This window comes from Lepidochelys kempii, chromosome 8 (assembly GCF_965140265.1).
Source record: "Lepidochelys kempii isolate rLepKem1 chromosome 8, rLepKem1.hap2, whole genome shotgun sequence".
In the NCBI taxonomy this organism is placed as follows: Eukaryota; Metazoa; Chordata; order Testudines; family Cheloniidae; genus Lepidochelys; species Lepidochelys kempii.
In genome coordinates this window covers 61,551,728-61,568,860 of record NC_133263.1, presented here as the reverse complement: position 1 = coordinate 61,568,860, position 17,133 = coordinate 61,551,728, and the positions used below count along the sequence as shown (strand labels likewise).

Below are 17,133 nucleotides of genomic sequence, written 5' to 3'. Positions count from 1 at the left end.
CTGGATAGGCGTTAGATTCTGTTTTGTCTAAATGGCTGATAAAATAAGCTGTGCTGAATGGAATGTATATTCTTGTTTTTGTGTCTTTTTGTATCTTTAGGTTTTGCCTAGAGGGATTCTATATTTTTTGAATCTGATTACCCTGTAAGGTATTTACCACCCTGATTTTACAGAGGTGATTCTTTTACTTTTTTTTCTTCCATTAAAATTCTTCTTTTAAGAACCTGATTGCTTTTTCATTGTTCTTAAGATCCAAGGGTTTGGGTCTGTGTTCACGTATGCAAATTGGTGAGGATTTTTAACAAGCCTTCCCCAGGAAAGGGGGTGTAGGGTTTGGGGAGGATTTTGGGGGGAAAGATGTTTCCAAGCGGGCTCTTTCCCTGTTACATATTTGTTAGACGCTTGGTGGTGGCAGCAATAAAGTCCAAGGGCAAAAGGTAAAATGGTTTGTACCTTGGGGAAGTTTTAACCTAAGCTGGTAAAAATAAGCTTAGGGGGTTTTCATGCAGGTCCCCACATCTGTACCCTAGAGTTCAGAGTGGGAAAGGAAACTTGACAGCTGGGAAACCTTGGTCTAGAAGCAGAGCCAGAAATAGAACCCAGGTCTCCTGAGTCCCAGTGCAGGGCACTGCTCTATCCACTAGGAAACAGTGCTTCTCCTTTTACATATGATCACTTGGACAAGATATAATATGTGAATGAAAGTCGATGACTGTCCACATCAAAAACCAAAACTGGTATTATTCTCTGAATCTACTCATGAGATGCTCTGGACTGGAATGTTATGGCCAGGATTTTGAAAGGCATTTCTGTTCTGAAAAGTCCGTATATAAAAACTGTACCTTCTTGTTCAGTACATCTGAGCTTGTGTCTTCCCTGTCTTATCTGTTTACTTTAACATAGAAAAACAAATCTGTACCGCCACTCTTTACTCCTGTTCGCTCTGCAGAGCCAACACATTAGCCAAGAGTGAGCCAATTGTAATTGGCTCTGAATCAACATTAGAGTTGTTTCAAATGGAAGGACAAATTCTGTTCTCATTCCTGTGAACAGATATTGGATATAAAATCCTTAGATAATGCACAAATGCAAAAAGAAGGACTAGCTTAAGTTTACAGATCTGACTGAATAATCATTTTTTGATATGTAAACTGAGCATACACTTGATCTGGAAATCACTGAGACATTACAAACACTGAACTGCAAAATGCCATTGTTATGAAGTGCTCAGCAACCCGAAATGGGGAACGATTTTCAAAAGAGCTGTATGAAAGGGACCTCATCACATGATTCCCACATGGATATGTAAACAAGTAACACTGTGCTCTGTAACTAAGAAAACTCATCAGTAGGAGACTGAAGACCAGGAGCTACAAGATCAATGACACTTTTAAAGTCACACAAACCCTCTAAATCTTAACGTTTCTCCAATGGAAGTTAAACCCCAATCTTGATCTACAAAACTGTGTGATACGAGCACAAGGATGCATCAGTTGTCAACTTTCTAAAAGGCTCAAATTCAATCAGACATCTCTCCACTGAAGTTCAAAAGAAAATGCCTGATTAATTACATATGGGTAGGACTCATCTTAGTATACAGTCAGCTTCTCCAACTTCTAAAGCAACTACTCTGCTGCTGACCTTGATGCAAGGATTTAACTTCCTTCTCAGAAGAAAAGGATTAATGCTGAATTTCTCTGTGCTGTTTCTGGTTGGTTAAAATACCATGGTCTATGCTGGCTGCTACATTAACTTTAAAAATAATTTTTGCAAGACATGCTGCATCTCTGCTCTGGACAAGCTATTTTTTGCTACTGTCCTTTCAGAGTAACTATTCAACTGCATAGAAATTGATACAAGTCCAAGCATTGCACTCTAAGGGCAAAGCAGCAAGCCAAGCTGGCAAGAACAAAGGATGGCTACCTTAGAGAGATCCCTTGCAACTAAAGAACAGCTGGAATGTGAGACTCAACACCCCTCTTTTGTTTCCAGAGAAAGTGAGAAGAAGATTTCCGCAGTCCATTTTACAGGGAAGTCAATGTTGCCACAAAGGGGTTTTAATTGTATATTTTGAATACCAAACTTCATGTTGCCTCCCATAAACTTAATGGGAAAAAAATCCCAAATTAGTAAATTTCCTGAAACACATGGATGGGGGTGTGGGGAGAGAATCATAGCAAGCACCCACAGATAAAGACAAAAGCTCACAAACACAGAAAAAGCCATAGCTACTCAATTTTAAACAAAGTTTTCGATCATACCTGAACACTATTCTCTCTCAGACTTTGTACAGAAGTCCATACTGTTTGATTTTCAGAGAGTAAAGTCAGTCATATTTATACCACATAGCCCTTCCTCAAATTGTTGCCTTGTTTCCCCCTATCATATTAATATAATTAATTAATTAATTATTAATGGAAAAAACTTTTTAAAATACCAGTTAACCAACCTGGAAAAGTCATCTGTTTGTGCATAAGAACACACAGCTCTTATGACCCACCCGCTAAAACATGACAATAGAAGTAGTGGAAGGTGGGAGAGGAAAGAGTACAGGAATGCAGATGCGACATGCCAAGTTGAAGAAGAAGTCTGCAAACCTCCAGACACATTCTAGCATGAGAGCAGAGTTTCAGCATTTTGTGACTAAGTTTTTGAGGAAAATCACTAGACTTCCACCAACAGGACTGGGCAAGGCATACTACATTCTTTGTCCCTGCGACATGCTTAACAACTTGAGTACTTCCAGCCAAATATACGGGGAAAAAAGGGAACTAAATGTAGTAAACTACTCCCATTCATCTCAAGTGTGTGTTAACTCTGAAGCCTAACAAATACTAACATTGTCAACCATGTTCACTGCTAGTCATTTTAGCAGAAGCTTCCAGCTAATGGAAAAGGAGGGAAAGGGAGTTAGACTCCCAATTCCCATTCAGTAAGATTTGGTTACTTAACTTCCTTTGGCTGGCATTTTCAAGGGACGATACATGGTTTTATGCATTGTGGTTGCATATTAAAGTCAGAGAGAGATGGGAGAAAACGTCCGAGGGGAGAAATGTCTCCCCTGTGTTGCTACATCAGCAGAGCAGTTAAGTGAAAAAAGCCCAACAAAACCTGGAAAGCAGCATCCTATACTGAAATGGATTTTGAATGTGTGACAAGAGGCACAATTAGCTCTCATCTGACTATATGTTAATGCTACAAGTGATCACTCAATAGCAGAAGGATAAGAAGTTATTTTCTAGAGTATGAAGCCCATTTTATACCATGCAATAACATTCACTAATCTTCCACATTTTAAAGAACCATCATTTAAGCTGCATAGGGAAAATTATGAAACCTGGACGAACACTATACAATAAAGGACCCGTAAGAAAGCAGTACATGCTTGAAATCTTGGATAATACAGGACAAGCAAAAACGAAGTCACCTATTCATTAAACAATCAATCACTCTTCTAGTATTAGCATTGGTTAAGGAGGCAATGAAGCATTGCTAACCACACAGCTCCATTCTCTGACATCCCAATTTCACACCGTGTTCTACGAGCGCTGAGCAAATCCCCACTACACAAACATTATGTTGTAGTTATAATACTTCTAGCTAGGTTAGACAGGATGGAACTCTTTAATAAAACCACTCCTTAAATCAGTCATAGGAGTCACTAGAGAGAGGGCACACTCAAACCCAAGGCCTGAGAGCAGTAACAGCACCTGCCAGCTATACAGGGTGGAGAAGGGAGATTAGGAATCTAACAGTCAGGCTTGCAAGGCAGTGCTGAGAACTAGCACAAGGCCAGCTCCTAAAAATCCCTCTCCAAGCTACCCTGGATAAATCACTTGTACTTATGTTAAAACCATATGGCACATTTCGAAAGGACACAGCTAATTCATATTTACTGTAGAACATTACGCACCTTCTTCAAAGGCTAAAAAAGAATTTTTATGATAAACTGTTGTTTTGAACAGCATGCTGTCTCATAGCATCTGTTTTCTGATGGGTAGCACACAGAAATTGGCACTAAGAAGAATTGTACATCTGATTATCTTAGTTTTGTGGTCTTGGCATTATGAATTATAATGGAAAACTTTTGTTCTGTAAAACATTTTTTGTAGTTTATATGTATGTGTGGTTTCTTTCTTCAATAGAATATACATACAATGCCAGAATAACATGAGTACAAAACTATCCTGAGGATATTATGATTTCCAAGGGGCACATGTTTTGCCCTGATTTTTCATCTTTATTGTAGAGCAAACCAATGATCAATGATTCACACCTGAAGTCAAAGGAAAAATATAAACAGCACCAAATAACTAGAAAATGGAAGCATTTAAAACTGTGAAGTGCCAAGATATCTGATAAGTTGTGCTGTAGCAAATAATTTCAATAATTCTATTTAAATGAATGGATAATATACAAAGGTGACCAGCATCTGGAACGGGAAAAATATCTGGACTCTTCAGAGAAATGAAGAATAAAGAATTAAGGTCAAAGTAAGGATTGCAATGAAGGAGAGAAAAGAAGCACAAAGAGGAGTTCAACCACGATTCAAAAAGCCATCAGCAAGCTGAAGACTCATGCATGAAGTAGTACAGAAATACATAGCTAGGAGAGGAAAAGAAGCATTTTTCCCATCGAGTAATAGAAAAAGCCAAGAACATTTTGTGAAATTGTCTATTATTCAAAACAGTGAAGGAATAAGACTGAACAAGAAGCAACTGAGACTCTCCTCAGAGTATGGGATCAACGACAGGAAGATGGTGGATGAAATTTACTTTAGACAGCTTACAAAGATCCACCACACCAAGCATTCCAACTTTTCAGTAAAAACAGCTAATGAATTGTTGACAACTGATAAATACTCCTATAAAAAGAAAAGGAGTACTTGTGGCACCTTTTCTTTTTGCGGATACAGACTAACACAGCTGTTCTCCTACTCCTATAAAAGACATCTTACTTCAAAATTGCTTTATTCCACCTCATTTCCCTTTAAGATTACTGATGATTTAATTTTTCTGACCCTCACATTAAAAACTATGCAAAGCATGTAGTAGGAGGAACAATTATTAATATCTGTTTAACGAGTACGAGATTTCAATGCTACTTGTTTAAAATTTCCTGCAATGAGACAAATGTATCAAGTTGGAGAAAAATACATACTGGCACAAAAGTCATACGCATGATAATTTTGCTGCCCTAAAAAAGAAAAGTTACTGATTTTAAGTAGAGAATAAATAGAATAATAGAATAGCAGGGTTGGAAGGGATCTCAGGAGGTCATCTAGTCCAACCCCCAGCTCAAAGCAGGAACAATCCCCAATTTTTGCCCCAGATCCCTAAATGGCCCCCTCAAGGATTGAACTCACAACCCTGGGTTTAGCAGGCCAATGCTCAAACCACTGAGCTATCCCTCCCCCACAAAGTTATTGCGCTCTCCGTCGGGGAATCGAATCCCAGTCTCCCGCGTGACAGGCGGGGAAACTCACCACTAATAGGGAAAGGGGCAGGACCGCGCACATTTCAGTTGTTGTTTGCAAGTAAAAGTAAAGATTCTATTGTTCATTGGCTGGAGTTCAGTTTAGATGTCAACAATCACTACAGATACATACTATAATACTACAGTTTTCCGGGGGAGGGGAGAGGCACTAACTTGGAAAATTTAGTTGATATAGTAAGCATCACGAGAAGTAGCAATGATCACACCTATTGAACGAATGACCCTCATTGCCTCATAGAAGTTTCTGAATATCATGGAACATTTTTGCTCAAAGGATGACATACCTAATTCTTATGCATAAATTGTCAGATTGGTAAAGAGAAGATTATGAATATTCATAAACAAATTCAGTAATTAGTCACAAAACCCTGTAATTTTAAAAACACAAATCTTCCTTAGACAGGCTTCTTACACAATATTTTAATCACAAACAAGTTAGTTTAGTCTTCCTAATTTACCTTGCAACATTGTATTTTGCCAACTCACGACTTAATCAGCTTTCATTATCTGTTTTCCTGTTCCCAGGTAACTACCACTTCGTTTTTAGGCATGAGTATCAACTTCATTTATTATTACATATTCAGTCACGCAGTAACAGCACCCAATGTATGTGTTTTCAGCAAAGAGTCATTAATTCCATTTCAATGCTCCTTGCTCCTGTAGTATCAGACTCAACAACTCAAAATATGCATCAAGAAAACTTTAATCTTAAAGCATATTTCTCACAAACTTCAACTACATAACAGAGCCTCTGGTGAATGGCCAATGGGTACTGTTGTATAAATTTAGATGTAATAAATGGGCCAAAGGTGTTAACATTACCCAGTCAACGTCCAACATTAAACTGTGTTAAACAAGGTTCAGAGTTTGATATACAGAGACCTCAGCCACGGCAAACACACACTGAAATCCTTTTAAACTTTTATTAAAGGTACAGAAAAGATGGAAAAACAAAAGTATTAAGTAAGGCTTTCATTTTAACATTTCTTTCCCCCTTTAGCTGGAGAGAGTTTTAGAAGGAAAAAAACCCTTGTTTGAGAGCCTCTTAGTGGTATCAAAGATGGCAACAACTGTCCTTTTTGGGAAAAGAGAAGTAGTTAGTTGAGATGAACTAGAGCTGTTGCTGTTAAAGTCTGAAACTGTTTCATGCCAGATGGTGTATGGAATTCAGCTGGAGCTGGTAGAGGTGGCAGTATTATCTGTGTCCCTCTTTCCGGCCCAGTCTGGTCAGGACATCTCTTAGGATTAGGACCAAAAAGGAGCAGTGGCCTCAGATAGCAGCCATGATGGTGAAATTTGCTTTAGTAGCCTCAATCTTTTCTTCTGTATCTCCCCTGCCCCAGTCTCTCTCTTTAAGTACACACAAAGAGAGTGGTGAGTAGAATAGCCCATCCACTCATTATTCCCTCCACCAATTAGGCCTAATATCAGACTCATCATTTTTGGTTCACTAATTGACAGTTCCCTGTCTTCTGTTTTTACCAAGCCTGATTACAACAGAGTTCTTGAATTATATCAATATGGCCTTTTTATTTGGACTAATACAGTCTGTCTGGTTCTCTTGCACCTGTTTATAACATTCATTATTGAAAGTAACTTGACCTATCTTCCGTCATCATTTGTTATTATAAATTGTTGTATTCTGTAAATGTTTACATACTTTTTACAATTGAGCGCACAAAGTAAATTTATTGGCCCAATTATCACAACAGACCTGTACCAGTGGCATAAATAGAAAATACAATAATGCATCTAAAATTTTGACTCTTTGCACATAATCAAAGAAACCAAAAGATAATTTCTGATATTTACATGTCCTTGAAATTAAGTTTTTTGTTATGTTCTAGTCAGCTCTTGCTTTTTTCAGATATTTTTCTATTTTGGCTTTAAAACTTCCTAAACCACAACCAGTCTCTCATCAATCATCATATGGTACATTCCATTTTCACAGTAAGATTCTGGAACTAGATGTCAGCTAGTGATTGCAACTTTCAAAATTTACATACATTATATTGTTGCTCATCTGGTTTTTATATGAAAATCCACAATCTGACTGCACTGTTTTCTACCTTTTGAAGAAAACAATTTTAGCAGCAAGGGACAGAGACTTAAGTCTAGCTATGCATAAAGCTATTATTTCTATCTTTAAAAACCATCGAACCTATAAATTGTGCATGAAATCTGTACACACAACTACACCTTCCTGTCAATGTAACTCTATCTTGTCTTCCTCTGATAGTTACACTGACTTGCTGCATCTTATTTTAACAGAGATAGCAAGTTCTTTAGACAGTCTCTTACTATGCATCTGTACAGCACTCAGCACAATGTGGCCCCAATCTGACTTACTTTAATACTAGTCAATATACTGAGTAGCTAGAAATTCTGAAAAATAATCGTATTTGGGGAATATTTTGCAGTACAACATCACAGCTTATCATTAAGGTTGCAAGTTTGTCACGGAAGTCACAGATTCTGTGACTTTCCAAGGCCTCTGTGACTTCTGCAGTGGTCACCAGGGGCAGTCTCGGGCCACCACACCCCCGTCCCCAGAAGCAGCAGGAGTTTGGGTGTGGGAGGGGGCTTGGGGTTGGGGCGCTGAAGGGGGGAAGGCTCGGGGCAGCACTCATCTCCAGGGGTTCCCCGGAAGCGGCCACATGTCCTTCCTTCGTCTCCTAGATGGAGGCATGGTAAGCCAGGAGGCTCTGAGCACTGCCTCTGCCTGCAAGCACCGCCCCCACAGTTCCCAGTGGATGTGATTCCTGGCCAATGGGAGGTGCAGAGCGGGTGCTCGGGCACCTCCGCCTCGGGGCTGCAGGGACATGCCAGCTGCTTCCAGGAGCCACGCAGAGAGCCAGGCAGGAAGCCTGCCAGCACCTACCCCCACCCCAGAGCACCCACCAGCCCCTGAGCCACCGCCCTCCTCCTCCCCCCTAGAGCACCCGTGGTGCCCCTGGGCTGCCTCCTGCCCCAGAGCACCCAAGTTTTAGTCAGGGGTATATAGTACAAGTCATGAAAAGGTCATGGGCCATGAATTTTTGATTACTGCCTGTGACCTGTCCATGACTTTTATTAAAAATACCTGTGACTAAAACGTTACGTTACCTTACTTATCCTCACAAAAGCAACAGGGAGTTTCCCAGCTGTCACAGATTTAACCAACTCTAGTCATATTAACTAAGGCTATTAATTTTACGAAGTATACTAGTTTTTCCTCATATTCCTTAACCTAAAATTGTCATAAGTGAATTAAATTATTTTGTGATGCATTATTCTTGCTTTTTTTTGTTGAATTAATTTGCAAAATTCAGAAACTGTCAATGGAATTCCCTGTCTTTAGTCAGGTCCCACTGTACACTTAAATACTGACTATTTCTAAAGTCTGAAGGAGCATTAACATTCATAGTTTGAATTATCTCCGTTGACTGGTGAATTGACAAAGTAATTTTCTTTAAGTCTGGTATTGCCATAACATAAATCATTACTACAATTTGGTAAAATACCCCTAAGATTATAGGACAGATATACACTGTGTTGTACAACCTTTTCCCAAGAAGCATGTTTTATTTTTCCTTGGAGGAATCTTTTGAGCATACAAGTTAGCTTACACTCTAATGTAGTACAACTTGGGTGGGGGCTGATTATTTAAAAAGAGATTGCTTATTGTTGCTATTTAAGTCATGAATTACAGCAGTGAGTGAAGCTTTCAAAATTTGTACGCCTTATATCACTGCTCATCCGGTACCCAAATGGTTTCTATATGAAAATCCACAAACTGATTGCACTGTTTTCTGACCTTTTGAAGAGAACAGTTTTAGCAGCAAGGGACAGAATTGACAATTTGATGCCATCTTGTGGCTTTCCTAATTGTGGGAGTTTAATTCTCAGTCTGATCCTTTCAACATTTTTGCCCTTTATCGCATTTAAAAGTAAACTTGTGCTAGAGTTTTACTCAGAAACATTAAAATTTAAATACATCCACACTACTGAAATATAATGTAAGTGCAGGTAAAGAGGATAACATGACAACAGAAAAGAATAACAACTTGCATGGTCCATCTTCAGCCTGGATATATACAATGTAAAACAGTTTTCCATATTACTGTCATGATAGCAAGCCTTATAATTCAACATTTCATTCAGTTTTTCTACTTATTAAAAGTTTTGACATTTCAATCATGGGCAAGAATAAAACACTTCATCTGACAGTAAACTTGCAAACCCCATAAATATTGAGGAACATATACCTATTCAATTTCAGGGAGAACAATGTATAAATATCTGATCTGAAACTACTACAGTATTATGATAGGAAAGCTGTACAAAAGGTACGTGGTAGCAATGACGAGAAAAACTAGAGAACCAAACGAATCAAATCTAGAATTATTGTTGAATGAGCTTCTGTACTTTGAGAAAGTGAGAGTTTACAGTCTATATCAAGTATACATTTTTGTATAAATTAAGTTTTATGTGCTTTAAATTACTACAAAAGAGATACACAATAAAAGGTGTAAAGACAAAAATTGAAAAGACTTAGAGGTGGTAAACATGTGGCCTGCTTGAGACATCCACCCCATCCCACATTAATGATTCAGATTCTGTGAAATGCAAGATGTCATTAAAAAAAAAAGTTTCTTGCCCTTATATCTGTGGGTGGAAAAAACCTTTTTAAGTATGAACCAAGCACAAACTCCTCAAATGTAAACTGCCCCCCATTCATCTCAGTGGTGCATTTTCTGTTAAGTCAAATGATTCTGTCAACCACATGATTTTTAAATATTTGGGGAGTGCAACTTACACAGCTTGTCTGTACAGTTCTGTGCAAACAAAGTGCATGTGCATATAGTCAAAGGGCTGAAATAAATTCAAGTCAGAAAATGCCTACCATAATTTTATACTTTTACTACTGAATCCTACTTTATTTCATTGTATTCAGGTTCTTAGACCAGACTCCTTACTGTGGTAACTGAATGCAATTGGGCAGGGGTGGCCAAACTTATTGACTCTCCTAGCCGCATCTGATAATCTTCAGAAATCTGAGCGCCGGGTGCGCCTGCTGGGGGGAGGGGAGGCGCATGGCTGGGCTCTGGAGGTGTATCTGGGCCAAGTGGACCCCATGGCTGGCCTCTGGAGGGAGGGGTTGTGGGTGTCTGACCTCCCCCCCCCCCGGGCTCTGGAGGTGAGGGAGAGAAGAGGGCAGAACAACAAGAATTGGGTTGTCATAGGGTTTCTTTAACTCTCTGCTCCTGATGGAATTTTTGTGCGTGTCTGTATTGTTACATACTTGCTGACAGGTATTTTGAAATAAATTACCAAAATAATTGAAACTGGCATGATTATGTAGTGTTATTTTGACAAATAAAATTTGAAGGATTTTAATATATTGTGTGCAGAATTTTTGGTGCAGAATTTTTAGGCACAGAATGTCCCCAGGAGTAATATGTGTAGGAAGCCTATTTAATCCTTCTACCCATCTCCACCAAAATAAAAATAAATAAATAAAAAAGGAGAGGTCAGAGTAATTAGCGGACAGATCCTCCCCTCTCATGAGTTGTTTTCTATCTAATGATCTCAACTCAGACTGTTGCCAACCTTCAGGCATGTAAGGAAGACTGGCAATAGAGTCAAAGTAAAAACTTAATATAAGTATACATATTTATTTTACTTTGGATAAAAATTCTTTTATCAAGTTCATAGAGTCATTCAGAGTCCTGTTCTCCTCTGTCAAGCAAAGACTTGTGCACAATGTCCTAACTTCCATTTCTTTAAAATCAAGCAAGTTACTCATTTTCTCGATTAGTCAATAGAAGATGCACACGTAGATACCACTAAACAATTTATATATATTTCTTCCTGTTCAGATCATTAATTCAAAGATAGATTTCAAGACTATTACCTGGCAATAGACAAGGCGTTTGACATAATTTCAAGTAATTAGAGAGCCATCAAAGGTTTGTTTCATCTTTGTCAAAATGCAGATAAATGGCAACACAATGCTCTGCTTAGCATAGCACACTGAAAGTATATTTATATATTTTAAGTAGAATTCATGTGATGTATGAATAAAGTTTTCAATTGGGATGTGCATAATGAATTCATTGCAATCCTCTGGCTAGCAGTGGGTAATATTAGAACTCCATGTTTGTGCATGGATTTGTAGTTTAAAAACCACCTGTGACTGTGGCAGGGATTGAACAGAAATGTGTGTAACAGTTCAGTTTAATGCAGAAGCCTCACAGGAGATATGCAGGCTAAAATAAAAAAAATTAAGACATCTGTTTAACTAGACATCTCTAACATTGTGGATTAAAAGAAGTTACAAAATAAATGCCACACTTATTTCCTTTTTTACTGGCATTTAAGAAAGGGAAAGCTCCATCTTAATTAGAAAGGATATGAAAACCGATTTAAATACCTTTTATTCAAGTTTTAAAACAAGTGTCAGAGGCTGATATTTGTCATGACAGGATATAAATTATCCTTTGGTCTGTGGTATTTTACTGGACTTCTGGTACCGACACACTCCAGGATCTTAATTTTAAAAATATGGCTCAGATGGTTTTCTAATAAGTAACACAAATAAGTGGGAACATTCCAATTATATAGTGTGACAAAGTTGCTGCTCTACCTTGGTGGGTCGTGCGCTTATTGGGGGATTTGCTCGCCTTGGAGTTTCACGGCAGCCCTCAGCTTGGCTGTTTCTCTGAATTCACAGTCCAGGTCGACTCCTCCTGTGTCTAATCAGGAGTTGGGAGGATTTGGGGGAAACCAGGGTCCACCCTCTACTCCGGATTCCAGCCCAGGGCCCTGTGGAATGCAGCTGTCTAGAGTGCCTCCTAGAACAGCTGTGCGACAGCTACAACTCCCTGGGCTACTTCCCCATGGCCTCCTCCCAGCACCTTTATCCTCACCATAGGACTTTCCTCCTGGTGTTTGATAATCCTTGTACACCTCAGTCCTCCAACAATCCGTGTTCTCACTCTCAGCTCCTAGTGCCTCGTGCTCCCAGCTCCCCACACGCACACAGCAAACTGAAGCGAGCTCCTTTTTAAAACCCAGGTGCCCTGATTAGCCTGCCTTAATTGATTCTAGCAGCTTCTTGATTGGCTGCAGGTGTTCTAATCAGCCTGTCTTAATTGTCTCCAGAAGGTTCCTGATTGTTCTGGAACCTTCCCTGTTACCTTACCCAGGGAAAAGGGACTTACTTAGCCTGGGGCTAATATATCTGCCTTCTATTACTCTCCTATAGCCATCTGGCCCGACCCTGTCACAATAGACAAATATTGCAATTTGATCACATCTTTGCAAATGTTATTTAAAACTTATTAAAGGGAAGAGTGATAGCATGTTGAAAACAATAGAATTACAGTGAGGGGCAACTGTAAGCTCCCCTTCACACTAGTATGCAATGAATTCGTGCAGGAAGAGGCACTACAAGATTTATTCCAAAAAGGAGCACTTGTAACTATACTGTAAAGACCTGTGACATATCAGCAATTCTGTGTGTGCCTGAGCATATCTATAAGCATAGCAGATGCTTAAACTGGTGGAGATGGATCTTTAGTATGTGATTTTTTTTTTTTTAAAAAAGGAAAATGCTAGTTATTTTTGGAAGAGGTTATAGAATTAAGTTTAAATAGAATTGGAGTCTATTGTACAATAAATGCAAATTTCATGTATTATTGTGGAATTGTATTCGACTTCTAGGGTGACCAGATGTCCCGATTTTATAGGGACAGCCCCGATATTTGAAGCTTTTCGTTATATAGATGCCTAATTGCCACCCCAACTTTTCACACTTTCTATCTGGTCACCCTGGTAACTTTTCTAGGGGGGAGATGTGTCCAGTGTAAAGGCCTGTTGAGGCAGTCTGGCTTGCTGGGAAACTCATAATATAGGGAGAGTATAGTGCAACCTGGAAAAGCCCCCACTCAGGAGAGAAAGAGACAAGTCTCACCCCAAAAGAAATGAGGGCTGAGGAGCCAGGATCCTTGAATGGGTGCCCTTGCAGGACCATAGAGGGGAAGGACAGATGCAGTTGTCCTGAACACTGACAGGGTTATTTAAAAAGTCTCAGTGCTGGGAAAAGAACAAAGGTTCCCCTTCCAGTTTCTCCTTAGAGATTCAAAAATGTACTTCCAATACTGTGGTATGCCAAATAATTAAAATTCTGAGACACAATAAGAGATACATAAAACCCTCATTTTTCTCCATTTACTTTCTGAATAAATTATCTACCGCAATACTTTTTTTAAAAATAATTTTACATCCCGTCTTCTCTCCCATTCACTGGAAAAATTTCATTTAACTTTATTCATCTATACCTTCTTAGTTTGAGCAACACTAGATCAAAATGATTTTATCCTTGTGATGACAGAAGAACACAACTTCATGGGTGGTCATGGTCATAGAGTTGGAGGCAGTTTTCCAAATAATCACCTTGGAAAGCTCTGAATATCAGAACCAAGCCCTTGATTATGTTTCTATATTCCTTGAGGAGCCAATGCACAGAGCAGAGCACTGGGGTGAGGTGCTCTCAGCCTGTGTTGCTGAGTAGAATATTCCCCTATGGTTTTTGAATGCTTTGCTTTTCTGCCTCACACTCTGGAAAGCTGCTGCATTCTGATTGAACATTAGCTTTTTCAGGCTCAGAAGCTTTATCCATAGATACTATGAATTTCAATAAATCCTAGAAGTGTTTGTATCATTATGATCAAATCAGAATATGATGGGCTATGGGAGAGTCTTCTGGCCAGCCATATATGGAAATAGATGTTTTTAGACAGCCAGAGATTAAGAGTAGTGAGGACTCCTGAAGAACTCCAAGACTGCAGATTCTCTTGATAATTGGGGAGCAAACACTCAGTGAAGAGTAATATTCTAGACATGGTGAGTACTTTAAAATACTTCCCTCACCAGGAACTGTAATCACCCTCATACCTTGGATCAGTTGTAAAGCACTAGTGGGGACAAGATGCCATTACTGCTGGAGGATAAATAAGTATAGAGCTGGCTGTCACTTACGTAATGCTTGGCAGTTGCAGTTTATGCTACCCCAGGATATCCTCCAATGGTTTCACACAGATCAGAGGTTCTAAAACTTTAGTGTGGGCTCCACCTTAAGAGAGAGAGTTATGGAGAATGTCTTCTCCTATTACCAGTCACATCACACATTCCATTTCCAATTCCTTAGCATTCATGTGGAAATTACAGCAATTGCTTATCTGCAAAAGTTATACTTGGAAGAAGTAATGTGCTTTTATCTTTCTGGGCAATTTGGAAACCAGCACCATGTGACCCCTCAAGGCACTCACATCACCAATAAGTAGCCTATGGGTATCCAGCAGTCCAGAAGCCAGTTTGAGACCTACCGATAAAGATAATGAACAAGACATCAGGGGGTGGAGATGACAGATTTGTGGGATTTCACACATGAAAGCCACAGAGACTGATGAAGAGTTCTTCGCCACGAGTTTCTATGTCTGGTCTCAGATGTACTAGAGCCACCTCAAAGCATTTCTACTCTGGTATGACGACTCTTTTCTTTCAGATAATCTCTGGGCCTATATACAGAGCTAGTCACATATTAGGACTTTTTCAGGCTATTCATGGACAGGGGCATGGCAAAAAACAATTATGCCCTGGTTATTATGGGATTCTTACTCTAACCAGGAATAGGTGAGAACTCTCCATCTTCCAACAAAGTTTGTACCACTGTGGTCTGCCCCTGGAAGCTTACGGACCCATCTTAAATTCTAACCCATACTCAAAGAAAACACAACACAGTCAAGCAAGGAATGAAAGAACTGGAGACACATTTCAACCACTAACTGCTAATACTACTGTGGAACCAGGTGCCCACCCATTTCCATTACACCACAGATCTCCTTGGTCTTTTGATAGCCTATATCAAAAGCAGCAGAAAGGAAGAAAATCTGTTCACTACCACTGATGCTCATGAGTGGACCAAGTTAGAATATGACATAAGGAATTGTTACAGAGAAACACAAGACGTATTTATTTCTCTGCCATAATGGCAGCAAAGTCATGCCTCAGAAAAGGTGAGGGAACAATTTTAGAATGTTATTCCCCTCTGGTTTTTGAATGCTCTGTGTTTCAGCCTCATATACAGTTAGTACCAGATAGGTAGCAAAATGCCAGGCACTATAAATGTAGAAGTATGCAAATATGCAAAAATAACTACCCCTTTAGACAAAGCTGTTAGTCTGAAATGAAAGTAATATTAATGTTAGGGGGAAAATAAGTTAACTGATAAATTGCTATTAGACCAGTTTCTTGCTCCACACTCCTAATATGTAACACTCCTTGACAACAAATTAGTCGTGTATTCTGAGTAACAGATCTACTCTTGATTAAAAGTTTTAACAATTAAGCACAAAAAAATCTAATCCATAATAGGACACACAGGAAAGTAACTTGTCATTTAGTGAGCAAGTCTCATTAAAAACACTTATGTCAGACAAAGACTGACTGTTCTCAACAGAAATTAAACATACCATAGTTTGAACCTACCTGATACAGGGGGGGAGGAAATCCCTATTTTGAAAACAAACACATCTGATACTTGGTTGCCTTGCTAATGTGTTCCTCTACCTGTCCAAGTGAAGTATGAACCAGAAAATAGAAAGTCCTTTGTTTGGTTTCAATCAAATGGAAGACAAGAAAAACAAATCCAAGTCTGTCAAGATGAAAAATCAGTCTAAACATTAAATTTTTTGTAATCATGTAACTTTGATCATGTTGAAAACTAAAATGCTACATCTTATCTGTATCAAGCACAACATGACTGCCTATTAACTTGTTAAGAGGTAGATTAATACTTTGCTACTAAGAATTGGTTAGAAATACATAAATACAAACATTTTCAATGTTATTTCTATGCATGAATCTTCAAGATTGTGGACCACAATCAAACTGAGATTACAATAAATTTCTGGGCATGTACCTGGGTACTAAACACCTATGGAACAGACACTTCATTGTTCTAAACTATGAAAGAGGCATATAGTGATCATTATGATTTTAACCACAAAAAATTTTAGAAAAAACAGATATCCTAGTAAGTTAGTTAAAGCTACCGTGAGCAATGAAATGGGAAAAAAATACTGGATGATAGAGAGGCAATTAACAATGACAACACAATCTCCAATTTGCCTGAAAGTTATATTTTTGCTTACCAGAAGTAGAGATGAAGACCATGTTAGCATCTCAGGGACCATCTAATACTGCAATAAAAACCCCACAGTACTGAGTAGTCAGTGCTCAGGTCAACTGACATGGGCTCTTGGAGTTTGGGCTCTGAGCACCTCCCCTTCATGGGGTTTCAGAGTCTGGCCTTTAGCCCAAGCCTGAATGCCTACACTGCAATTTTTGGCCCCGCAGCCTGAGCCCCACAAGCCCCAGTCAGCTGACCAGGGCCAATCATGGCCATGCTGTGGGTCTTTTACTGCAGCATAGACATACCTTCAGAAAACAGCAAAGGGTCAGGTTTTGCCTAGAGAGGAAAGGAAATTCAACTGATGTCACACAGAATTGCTCAAAAATACAAACATGAAAGCTAAAAGAAAAGGAGTACTTGTGGCACCTTAGAGACTAACTTCATCCGATGAAGTGAGC

General features: G+C 39.1%; 1 protein-coding gene across 2 annotated transcripts in view; it reads right to left on the bottom strand.

Annotated features, from left to right (window-relative positions):
- The window catches only part of CDC73 (cell division cycle 73), a 164,419-nt gene that overhangs the window by 36,176 nt on the left and 111,110 nt on the right, over window positions 1-17,133 (bottom strand). The window lies entirely within an intron of this gene.